We start from the raw sequence: 12500 nt of genomic DNA, 5'->3' as shown, positions 1-12500 counted from the left end.
ATTCCTTGCAAAATGTGTAATCAATTTTACATCGGTCAAACTGCCAAACCCTTAAACATTAGAATTGAACAACACAAGAAAAATGTTAGGGATGGCAATCATTCTAGTGGTATATTCAAGCATATTGAATTGAATAATCATCCAGTTGATTGGGGTAATGCCCAGGCAATCTATTATACCAACAACATAATAGCAAGAAATTTAATAGAGTGAAGTTTGATTCATACCACCAGTAATCAAAATACCAACCTACATATAGGCTTGTACAAAATTGATAATTTCATTTGTCAAGAAATTAGTAAGATAATATCAGGTAAAATGTAACCCAACGAATTGACCTAATGTCGCCCTATATCATTAGTAGAAACAGTGACCCTGGCGACTGAGACCTGATGTCGCCCCACCATCTTAAGATGATTGACAATGACCTTCCGCTCTCCAGGGGGTAATTGGTCGCTATGCGTATTCAAACTGTCCTTGTTCCTTTGTATCATGTATATATTTTCTATGTATTCCTATCACTATGTACTTGTTGCACTAAAGATGTAATATACGAAAACGCTCTGCTTCGTTAGTTTCTTTTTCCAAGTGGTCTACTTTGCATAAGTGAACACACGTACCCGTGTTCTTATTAGCATATATGCATACATACATACATATATACATACATACATACATACATACATACATACACACATACATACATACATACACACATACATACATACATACATACATACATATATACATACATACATACATAGAGATAGACATACATACATCCCCTCCTGAATAAAATTACCTGGCGGCAGCGCAGTAGGGATGAAGACTTGATTCAATCCGCGCTGAGATCTAATTGAAATATACTCATATATTCACCCTTACGCCTCGGAAAAGGTTTCCCTTAATTGAATAAAATCGTCTGATGGCAGTTAGAATAACCCAGCAAAGTCGCTAAACGACGAAGAGAGAGGGTTAAGTTAGATTCGATACGAGTTTAACTCACCCGTTGACAAGTTTCCCTCAGGTGAATGAAATAATTTAAATAAAATGGCAAAATCTTGAAATTCACTAAGAGTAACATTGCAATGGCGTGACATTGGAATGACGTGATATTTCAGTGATGTGACGTCGCCGTGGCGTGACATCGCAGTGACGTGACAGTGCAATGACGTGAGATCGCAGTGATGCGACATCGCAGTGACGTGACACTGCAATGACGTGACACCGCAGTGACGTGACAACGCAATGACGTGACATTTCAATGACTCGAGATGGCAGTGACATGACATCGCAGTGATGCAACATCACAGTGACGCGACATCGCAGTGACATGACACTGAAGTGACGTGACATCACAGTGACGTTACGATTTACACAACCCATCATGTGATCCATTACGCAGTTTCTCCCGAACTGCTGTGGTTGATTTCGCGCGTCGTACATCATTGCCGACTCAAAACTGGAGGCCATTAGTCTCTCGGATCATAATTTCAGGCGAAATACACGAGGAAATCATGCAACTGTGGTTCAACTTTGCAAGGAAATTAATGCGAGCCTGTGTTGACTGAAAGTATTCTGGAAAAAGCATTAGGAATGGAAACTAACTAACATGGAATGACCAAAAACAGAAATTATGCCTCGGATGTAGACTGCTGGCTAAAAGTAGAAGTATAAATGTAAACAAAAGTGGCATATATCACCTACTGTAAAGTGGAATGAGCTTAGTAGACACATATACAGATGTCTGGTATGCTAACTCAAATAATGGTTTGGGTAATCTTTGTCATCACCTTCACAAGTTATGTCCACACTTGCATCCGACATGTGACGAACACATAACATCGACCTAATGTGGCCATAGCCCTCGCTATTGCTAATGATAACTTGAATCCGCCCAGAACCTGTTTTGTTTCTTTTTTTTTTTTTTTTGACACAAATTACCGACAAGCGTGGACGCGGCATAAGACATTTTTCATCCCCCCCTCCCACCATTTTTTTTTCTTGTCTATTTCTTCATTCTAGTTCATCTTTATTTTTGTTTACTATTTCTTATTGTAAGTGTATGACTATGTCTACAGTCCGTGCCTACTTGCTTACATTTACTTGTCTTCGCATTATTACACCTGGGGTTCTTTTTTTTTTTTGAGCGAAAGCAATTGTAGTTGCATATACAGTTACCTTGCTTGAAAAGCAAGAGAGCCATCGAGGAGTATCAACAGAGAAAGGATTTTTTTTAATACCATCTCAATAACTAACGATTCTTCCCTTAACATACAAAACACTTAAAAAGATAAAGAGAGGACCTTTTTCATCACTCTAAGTACAATAAGATTTATAATACCCAAATAGAGTCCCTGAACAAGAAAGAAGACTTCGATCGGACCTCCAGATACGTTGTGATGAATGAGAATAGAGGAACAGAACCAGAGACGTCGGTACATTGCCTGAGGAACAGGAACGAAGCCGTCAACCGGAACAACAGCGTTTCTTTGTTTATACAGAGGCACCAGCCCCAGATGTAAGCAAGAACAAACAGCAACCGGACGTAGGAAATAATGTGTAGCAACCGAGCGTAGGGAAGAACTTGTAGCAACCGGGACGTGGACAGGAACGAGCAGCAACCGAGATAGCACTGAGGGCCAGTCAGCAGACGAGTTCCTTTATACAGAGAGTTGCGACAACTCCGCAGAATGGCCACAAAATGGCTGCGTGTCCGAAATTGTCGCAACTCTCTATAGAAAGGGACTGTTGGTGCATCCGAATGCACAGCAAGCCGACATACTCAGTGAACAAACACAGTAGGTTCGAAGAATCAGTAGTAAGAACAAACGGTAAGCGCAAGCGAAAATTATTTGGTCACAAAATGGCTCCCTGGGTCATTTATCGTATTGTCATGTCGTAATACTTTGTATAAAGGACTTTAATTAGCAGTTGGAATACCTGTGAGGAATCTCACTCGGTTGTCTCGGCACTCGGGGTATACAGTTTGGAAGAGTCCTTCTCGGTTATTCATTTACGAATTTTCCTTCCACGATGATAAATCGTAGTAGCTCGAGCCTCTCATCAAGGTAAAACGAATACTATTAGGTACGTTAGCGGGGGGGGGGGAGCCAGAAAACCCCTCCACTGCGCAGGTAGATGATGACGTCAACGGAAATATCGAGACCAGGGTTCCGCGGGTCGAGAGCTGTCAGTCACTCACACACCAGTGTGTGGAACGAAGCTCCATCTTCTGATTAAAGGGTGAGCTAAGGCAGACAAATAACATATAAAAATGCCAACAGTTTGTATAGTGCAGAAGTGCAATGCCGTTAGACTGAAAGGTGATAGAAATATACATTTCTTTCCACTACTCAAAGATAAAGAACTTAGAAAGAAATGGATTGAATTATGTGGCACACACAATACTCGGTTATCTAGATATGTATGCAGCCGTCATTTTGAAAGTAATTATTTATTAGCAACATTTCCTGAAATTTTCATTCAATTGCAAATAAACAGACTAAAGAATCCGGTTAAAACATAACTGAGCTTGGTGGAGATAAAGGTCTACATATAAGATCCACGCTTGACATGTCATCTCATCTAATAACTCGTCATATTGATATAATCCAACTAATGTGAAAGCATGGAAAACATATTTGTAATTTTTCTGGCGGTCATATCTCAGATACTGATAATTTGAGGATAAGAAAGTGATACTGAGTAATTTCAGTATTATGTGAACATCATAGTGTAATTTTAAAGTGTACCATACATACAGATGGTTTTCTTTAAAGTTTACATTTTATTTCACCTCTTTTCTCCCCCTCTGGATTTCCTATGACGTCACGGTGGAGGTGCGCGGAGGGGGTGTGCTCAACGTACCTTATAGTATTCATTTTTCCTTGCCTCTCATAGGCTATGCCCCAGGACTCGTACCCAATACAATAAGATTACTATGAGGTAGATGCGATTATGAGAATTCCAAAGCATTCTATAGTTACATTAGAGATAAAAAGGTTGTTAGAAATCACATTGGTCCACTATTATCTGCTGACGGTCAACTTGAATATTCAAATGAAGGAATGTGTAATATCTTAAACAATTATTTTAGCTCGGTATTCATAAACGAAGCACCTCAAAGTGAACTCCAGACTGAAACCTGTGAAAAGTCTAGAGTAAACTTACTACGGTAAAAATAACAAAAGAAAAATTAAAAGGTGTATAGATAAACTCAAAGTTAATAAAACACCAGGGCCTGACGGTTGGCATCCAAGAATCTTAAAGGAAATGAAAAATGAGATTGTTGTTCAATTAGAAATTATTTTCAAGAAATCCATCATATCCGGAGATGTCCCAGAGAATGGAAGCTAGCTAACGTTACTCCCATATTCAAAAAAGGTGACAAAAAGAAACCAAATAACTATAGGCCTATAAGTTTGACTTCAATCGTAGGAAAAATAATGGAGACTATCATCAGAGATGCTATCGAACATCATTTAGAAAGTAACCGTTTGATAGCCTTTGTAATCCTTTGTAAATGATAGCCAGCATGGTTTCACACGGAAACGTTCTTGCGTGACTAACTTACTCGAATTCTACAACACAGTTATCTCGAATTATGACAAAAGAAACAATATAGATTTAATATATCTAGACTTTGCAAAAGCTTTTGATACCGTCTCACACGAAAGACTACTTACTAAATTAGCTTTACACGGAATAAGTGGTAGTCTATTAAGTTGGATTAGTAATTGGTTGAATGGTCGAAAACAGAGAGTTGTTTTAAATGGAAAAACTTCTAGATGGAAAAATGTTACAGGTGGAGTTCCTCAGGGTTCCGTTCTTGGGCCACTTCTATTCATAGTATATATAAATGATTTTCATGAGAGTAGTAGAGCTTGTGTCAGGATTAGAAATGGAGAGAGTGAGTGGTTTGAAGTAAAGGTGGGACTTCGTCAAGGATGCGTTATGGCGCCCTGGCTGTTCAACTTATACATGGATGGGGTGGTGCGAGAGGTGAATGCTAGGGTAGTGGGTCAGGGATTGGAGATGGTTAAAGAAAATGGAGAAAAGTGGGAGGTGAGCCAGCTGTTGTTTGCGGACGACACTGCGCTTGTGGCAGGGTCGGAGGAAGAATTGAGAAAGCTGGTGGCAGAGTTTGGGAAAGTATGTGATAGAAGAAAGCTAAAGATAAATGTGGGTAAAAGTAAGGTGATGAGAGGAAGTGGATAGTTTTAGATACTTGGGTGCAAGTGTAGCAGGAAAAGGTGGAGTGAAGGTGGAGGTAGAATGTAGATTGAGAGAAGCGAGTAAATGCCTTGGTGGATTAAAGAGTGTAATGAGGAATAGACATTTAGGAATGGATGCGAAGAGGAGACTGTATGAAGGAGTGATTGTGCCAACAGCACTGTATGGGGCAGAAACGTGGAACATAAGAGAGGAAGAGAGAAGGAGTTTGAATGTGTTTGAGATGAGGTGTCTGAGAAGTATGGTGGGGGTTACTAGGCTGGATAGAGTGAGAAATGAGGTGAGGAGGAGAACAGGGGTGAAAAAGGAGCTGGGAGATAGGGTTGATGAAAGAATATTAGGATGGTTTGGACACATGGAAAGATTGAGTGAAGAAAGACTAGTAAAAGAGGTATGGAAGGCAGATGTGGAGGGAGTGAACATGAGGGGACGTCCTAGGATGAGGTGGATGGATGGGGTGAAGGGGGCTTTGGGGAAGAGGGGAATGTCTGTTGAGGAAGGAAGGGAGAGGACGGAAGACAGAGGTGAGTGGAGAATGGTTGTATATGGATGATGTTGTGATTGCATGAGGAGGAATGGGCGGGGGGGGTGGGGGTGGGGTAGTGTGTGTGAGTAAATTTTGACGCAGCCCGAAGGGATTTCTCCCCGTCCTCTCCTTATATGCAAGGGGGGACGGAGAGGGGGGGTCGCCGATTAAATGAAGCGGCCTTGCTGTGGATGTGCTGTGTCTTGCGACACTGCTTCTGACCCAGGGCGGTGGGCAAGGTGCAGGGATGACCCGTCATCCAGGAGGTGCTCAGATGAGAGGGAGGGTGGGAGGGGTGTGGAGTGTGTTTAGGGATGAAATGGGTGGGAGTGTTTTTATGCCTTTCCCTTTTTGGCTACCTCCCTTGAAAGGGGGAAAAAGCCTTGGTATATGTATGTATGTATAAATGATATAGACCATGGGCTAAAATCTACAGTTTCCAAATTTGCTGATGATCCAAAACTGTGCGGAATGGCAAATGATCACTTTAACCAATTAGATATTCAAGAAGATTCAGATAAATTACAGCAATGGTCTGAAAAGTGACTAATGAAATTTAACACAAGTAAATGCAAGGTAATGCACATAGGTAAAAATAACAGTAAGTACGATTATAAGTTATTTGGAAATTCGTTAACAAAAGTGGATAGTGAAAAAGATCTCGGCGTAATTATCAGTAACGACCTCAAATCATCTAAGCAGTGTATTTCAGCCTCTGAGAAAGCAAATAAGATTCTAGGACTGATTGCGCCATCTTTTGATTTCAAAAGTCCATCACTCATTAACAAGCTATATAAATCGTTAGTTCGTCCACATTTGGAATATGCTGTTTCCGTATGGTCACCGAATCTCATTAAAGACATTGACAGACTGGAAAAAGTACAACGGCGAGCCACAAAACTGATTCCAAATATCAAAAATAAATCATACGAAAATCGACTAAAACATATGAATCTGTTTTTCCTAAAAAAGCGTAGACTCAGAGGTGACTTGATATAGGTTTTTGAAATTCTAAAGGGAATTGGCAACATCAAAAGTGACAACATTTTCACATTAAAAGAGAATCAGACAATAAACAATGGTCTCAAACTGTTCGGAAATAGATTCAATTTGAAAGTAGGTAGAAACAACTTTGCCAACCGTGTAGTTAATGAATGGAATAAACTTCCTGCACAGGTGGTGCAATGTATTTCAGTTCGAAGCTTTAAGAATCATTTAGATAAACACCTAAGTAAGATGCTGTAATGATTATAATTTATTTTATATTATTTGTTTTTGTTTTGTTATCATTTGTCTGTTTGATTTTCATTTATTATTAGTTATATGTCTATTTACTATTATTTACTATTTACCTGTTTGTTATTTAACTATACCTATGCATTTATTTATGTATTTTATTTGTTATTTACATTATCATATTTCTATCTATTATCTTATTATTATTATGATTTTTTTTTCGCATCCGACATAGATATGGACCAAAAGATCTCCTGTCGGCATGCTCCGCCTTTGTAATCCTTTGTAATTCTTTGTAATGATATATTGAAGAGTAAAAGGTAATACCTCCACACGAGCGCTGTTCCTTTCCTGTATACTACCATTAGGTAAATACGGTTAGGTAGGTACATTCTTCTCAGATAATAAGAGAGGAAAAATACGTTAGATATTTGTGTGAGTGCTTCTTACGTCTCTAGCCAATTCTCGTAATGTTTCACCATGTTTAATCTATCTTCGGACAAACCTGGAAAGATATTTTTGTCTTTCATTGTACATAATATCAACTACGCATGCCCACACTACTCACAGGCGCATTCTCTATACGTAGGCGTTACAACATTCTAAACTTGTTAACAAATTACAAACTACTGTAACTTGTTTCCATATTCTGTAAATCCCGCTGATGAGGTCGTTAGCATTTTCTTGAACTCGAACTCTGTTTCCTAATTCAAAATTCGTATTTAGATATTCACGTTCAAGAATTAGTCGGACTAGACTGCTGCGCTGCAAAATCCCAGAAATAGCATATTTCATTTGCTCTTCGTGTATTTTTTTGTCGTGTGGCAGTAGCTGAAAAAAGAGAAGAAAAAAAAATGAAATTAAATAATGAAAAATAATTGCATTGTTTATTAGAATAATTGTAACCATTCTGCGCTACTGGCTTAAATGGAGGCGCTTTAGGTTCGAATCCCGCACGTCTCTCCAATTCCCAGCAGTGACTGTTACCTGTGTAAAAAAAAAACAAATGTGTTTTGCTGCATACAATGGTGGTTCAGCGAGTGAGGTAAAGTCTGATGGACTTTGTTGGCTTTATTCAGGTATGGAGATTATGTTCAACTAGGTCCTTGACCTAGGCAATCCTCGTGCCGGGCCTTGACCTCGGCACTCCTGCCAGGTACGTGACCTGGGCAATCTTATCTCTCGCTGGTGCAGCCGTCGTAATAAAAGGGGTTTGTGGGCTGCCATATGTGAGATGTGTTACTCAATAGATATAGGTATGGGTGTTAGTTCCGTTATATAGGGGTTAGTTGTATTGTTGGTAGGCGTGGCTAGATATGATACATATATGTTAAATTACCGTAATGTAATTGGGGAAATATGAGAAAGGGTTCAATAGCCCTGTCTGGTGACATTAGGCATCTTGTGTTGCGGGGGCGTTGTTTGTCTTATTTTACATTTAGTAGGGTGTTTTGGAGATTTAGAAATCGGTAAAATCTGCAGTATTGGAGATATTGCCAAAAGCGAATACCATGTTGCATGTGTGTGGATCGCGTACGTGGTTGGTGATGGTTAGTAACGGTTACAACCTGTCCCAACAGTCCAAACGCATAGGGCAAAGGTGACGGCTTTGGCCGCAGCTACGCGCCTCCTGGCGTACGCTCCTCACCTTCTTTGTTTCTAGGAAGGAGTGGAGGGGAGGGGAAGAGGGCATTTCTTAATGGTAATGAAGGATAGTCTAAGTATTTTCTTTTTGGAAATTAGGTTAAGGGTCAGGAAGCTCCATGTGGACTAATTAATTCTAATGACAATTTAATCACGATAAAAATGTAATATAAACAATAGTTTGTCCCTTTGGCAATGTCCTATTGGTTTACAGTGTTTGTCTTGGTAAAGTGAAAAAACGATTTGTCTTTTGTTAAGAAATAAATTATTGGTGTTTGTGTTCCCTAGCCCAAAAGAGAAATACTTAAAGTTGGAAATTTCTGAGAGCTTGCATGTCAAAAGTTTTCTTTATCGTTGGTGTTGCTGTGTGCATAGTCGTCCTTGTCTGCATCTTATTCATCACCGTCACATTCGTCTCCATCATTATTGTCGTTGTCGTCGTCGTCACCATCGACATGTAAATATGTAGTGCGGCAGCGTAGGAACATAGACTAATTGCCTTTTTTTTTTTTTTTTACTACATTATCTCGAGTCATCTACTGTTTCAGCATTCACTACATGGTTACTAAGTATATTCCATTTGTTCACCACACGCCCTTAACTGACTAGAATTCTCTGCCGATAGCCAGAATAAAGACGTGTAAGTCACTTTACTGTACTGAAGAGGTAAAGAATCTCAATGTAATGAAGTTACTCGTGTCTTCGTAGAATTTCCTCTTTTTGGTGAACTTTCAGATCCATTTCGTCGCGCTTCCGTCTCAGGAACTAATTGGAAAAGTTACATGCGTCTTGCAAAGGGTTTGAGTGAGATAGATAAGAAGGGGTGTCAAGGAAATAGACAAAACAACACATTAAGAGCCGAAATATAAAGAAAAGTGCCACATGGTAATGAAGAGGTGGGCATAATTCCTTCGAGATGGGCATAATTCATTCAGTACCGAATGGGATACCGCAGAGATAAATAAAATCACCTGACGACAGGCAGGATGAAAAGGAAAGTGCAAACAGGCAGGCAAGGGGTTCTGTCTATCTATATATCAAGCGCTTCTTCCCCTTTATAAGGGAGGTAGCCAAATCAAAGACATGCACACACTCCCACCCATTTCATTCCCAACCATTCCACTCCCATCCATTACCCTTGTTTCCCTCTCATCTTAGCTCCTCGTGGATGAAGGATCATCCCTGTCTCCTGCCCACTGCCCGGGTCAGGTGCAATGTATGAAGACATCACATCCACAGCAAGTTCGCTTCACTTAATCGGCGACCCCCCCTTCTCCGTGTTCTCACGCTGAAAATAGAGAAGATAAGGAGAAATCCCTTCGGGCTGCATCAAAACATCATCCACACACAATAACACACACACCCCACCCCAACCACTACCATGAAAGGAAGATTTACCTACGCTTAATTATTGACGGCCCGCGCCGCTTCAGACGGCAGACCTCCAAAGCGGGGAAACCTACTCGCTACAGAGCGCAGCCAATACTCTAATTACTGCGACAGAGGGGGACGATGACCCAGACCGTGGGCAGAGCTGAGGCGCGCAATAGAATTTCGTTGTACAGTAAATTTACTGTATCATGACGAAGGGGGGAAAGGGTCTGAACATGTCACGTCCATCGATGGCGTCGATCGTTTTAGTTTTATCTCTATTGCATTTATTTGTTGTTTGTAAGCTTTTCTATTCATTTATTTATATTTTGTTTATACTTTCGTTTGTTTACTCACATATTCATCAATCTATATTGATTTATCTATTCATTGATTTGTTTATTTATTTATTTATGTTTATATATCTATTTATGCATTTGTTTATCTATATATTCACTTATCTGTTGCCTTCTTTATTTATGATTTTTTTTATCTATTCATTATTTGTTTGTTTACTTATCTATATATCTGTTTATTTATTTATTCACCTATATATTCATCTGTTTTTCTATCTGTTCATCTGTCTATTTATCTATCTATATCTACTTATGTTGATCTATCAATTTTTGTAAATAAGAGTATGATGTTTGTTTATACATGTTACCGAACAATGAGCAACACTATTTTTACAACAGCTGAAACAAATTATATCAAACTTTACTGTATGATGAACAGTTAAGGTACCAATAACAAGTAACTGTTGGTGGTCCTGCAGAATGTACGTCAGATAGAAGCATTTCCCCCGAACCCGATCCACAAAACCTCCCAACACCCTCTCCTTCATCTGGAGGTGCAGTCCCGTGGGGCTGGCACTTGATCTCCGTACCAGGTCCAAAATATCTTTCTATAAAATTCAACCGTATTTCCTCATCCTCTCTACATAGAGCTGACAGGTGGCAATTGTTCAAGGCACTGTTCACGCTTGCTGTTTCAACAGCCTCGATTTGAACCACGGCGGTTCAATTGCAATGTAAATCAATGGAGGCGTTCACACAAAACAACTCGGTAGCACCCGGTTTCCACGCGGTTCCGACCGCTAACGTGAATAGGGCCTATCCTCTTACTACTACTATAAGCCGATAACACAGAAACAGTCCCGCATTAATATCAATGGACAAGACCCACATTTCTTCCCGGAGAGATCTATGAGAGAACCCGAAGATCCTAACCAGGCATTGCGAGGCTGTGGGTTTCCAGTCCGTGTAACTCGAAGCAAAAGTTATTTTTATAAATGATTAACTCAAGGTGGGTTTAGCACTTTATTGGGCAGAAGGTAGCCCCAAACAGATGAATGAAACCGTCTGGCGAAGGTCGGGAATAAATGAATAATAATGAATAAAGTAATAGAAATAATGATAATAGATAATAATAACTACTAATAAAAGGTAATAAGAATAATTGCCAAACGAGTCTGTGAGTGCATCTATCATTTCTCCACAAAATATATTTGTCATCAATTGAAGGAAGCCTAATTTTATCCACGTGGATATTTCCTCAATAGTCTTGATTGTGACTGAATCCACGTTTATTTCCACATCGTTTTGTTGTATACTTATATATCGTGATGTTTTACACCCATCCTTGTATTCATATGCTACTTTTCTTCCCAAGAAAAGTTGTTCGTATTAGTTAACCAGTCCGTGGGAGCTCTACGAACATTACTAATTGGGTGACAACTTATGTTTAGCAGTATGTATGGCAAGATGACATTATGGCCAACATCACAATTTTATTTTATTTTATTTTTTAATCGGGGGGTCGCACGTATTCAGTATTTCTTTGGCAAAGGATGAAATTAGGGATATCTTCTGTCTGAAGATATCGCGAGTAAGAGGGCCGTGACGAGGTGAGGAACTGGCGCTTGACTTGTTTCTTCCACGTATGCATTAACATCGTGACTTGATTACAGGAAACGTTTACGGGACGGCAGCAAGGCAACGTTTTCACCAAACGTTGGCGCATTTTCTGAGTGAGATTTTTAAATAGTTTTGTGAGTGAAAATTACCAATGTCGGGGTTTAATTAGTTTGAGTTTGTATCAAATTACGGTAGAATTCCTATGTCGGCATCGCCATATTGATGAAAGGTTTCTTCCTTCTTATATATAATTTTCCTCGTTCCTGGTCAAGCGATTTTTATTGTGAGGACTAGATGCAGTTATAGATAAAAGGGAATGGAATCTGGAATCAATGGAAGCGTGACTGGTATGCGGGATCAAATGAACATTACAAATAAAAGTAAAACTATGTATATACGAAAACTTAGGACGTGCGTGTGTGTGTGTGTGTGTGTGTGTGTGTGTGTGTGTGTGTGTGTGTGTGTGTGTGTGTGTGTGTGTGTGTGTGTGTGTGTGTGTGTGTGTGTGTGTGTGTGCACGTGCGTACGTGTGTGTCTTCGTGTGCTTTCGTATGAGGTACAAACTGCACTAG

The sequence above is a fragment of the Oratosquilla oratoria genome, chromosome 22 (assembly GCF_046742065.1).
Source record: "Oratosquilla oratoria isolate Oo_2021 chromosome 22, ASM4674206v1, whole genome shotgun sequence".
NCBI classification, from domain to species: domain Eukaryota; kingdom Metazoa; phylum Arthropoda; class Malacostraca; order Stomatopoda; family Squillidae; genus Oratosquilla; species Oratosquilla oratoria.
This window is presented reverse-complemented; position numbering follows the sequence as displayed.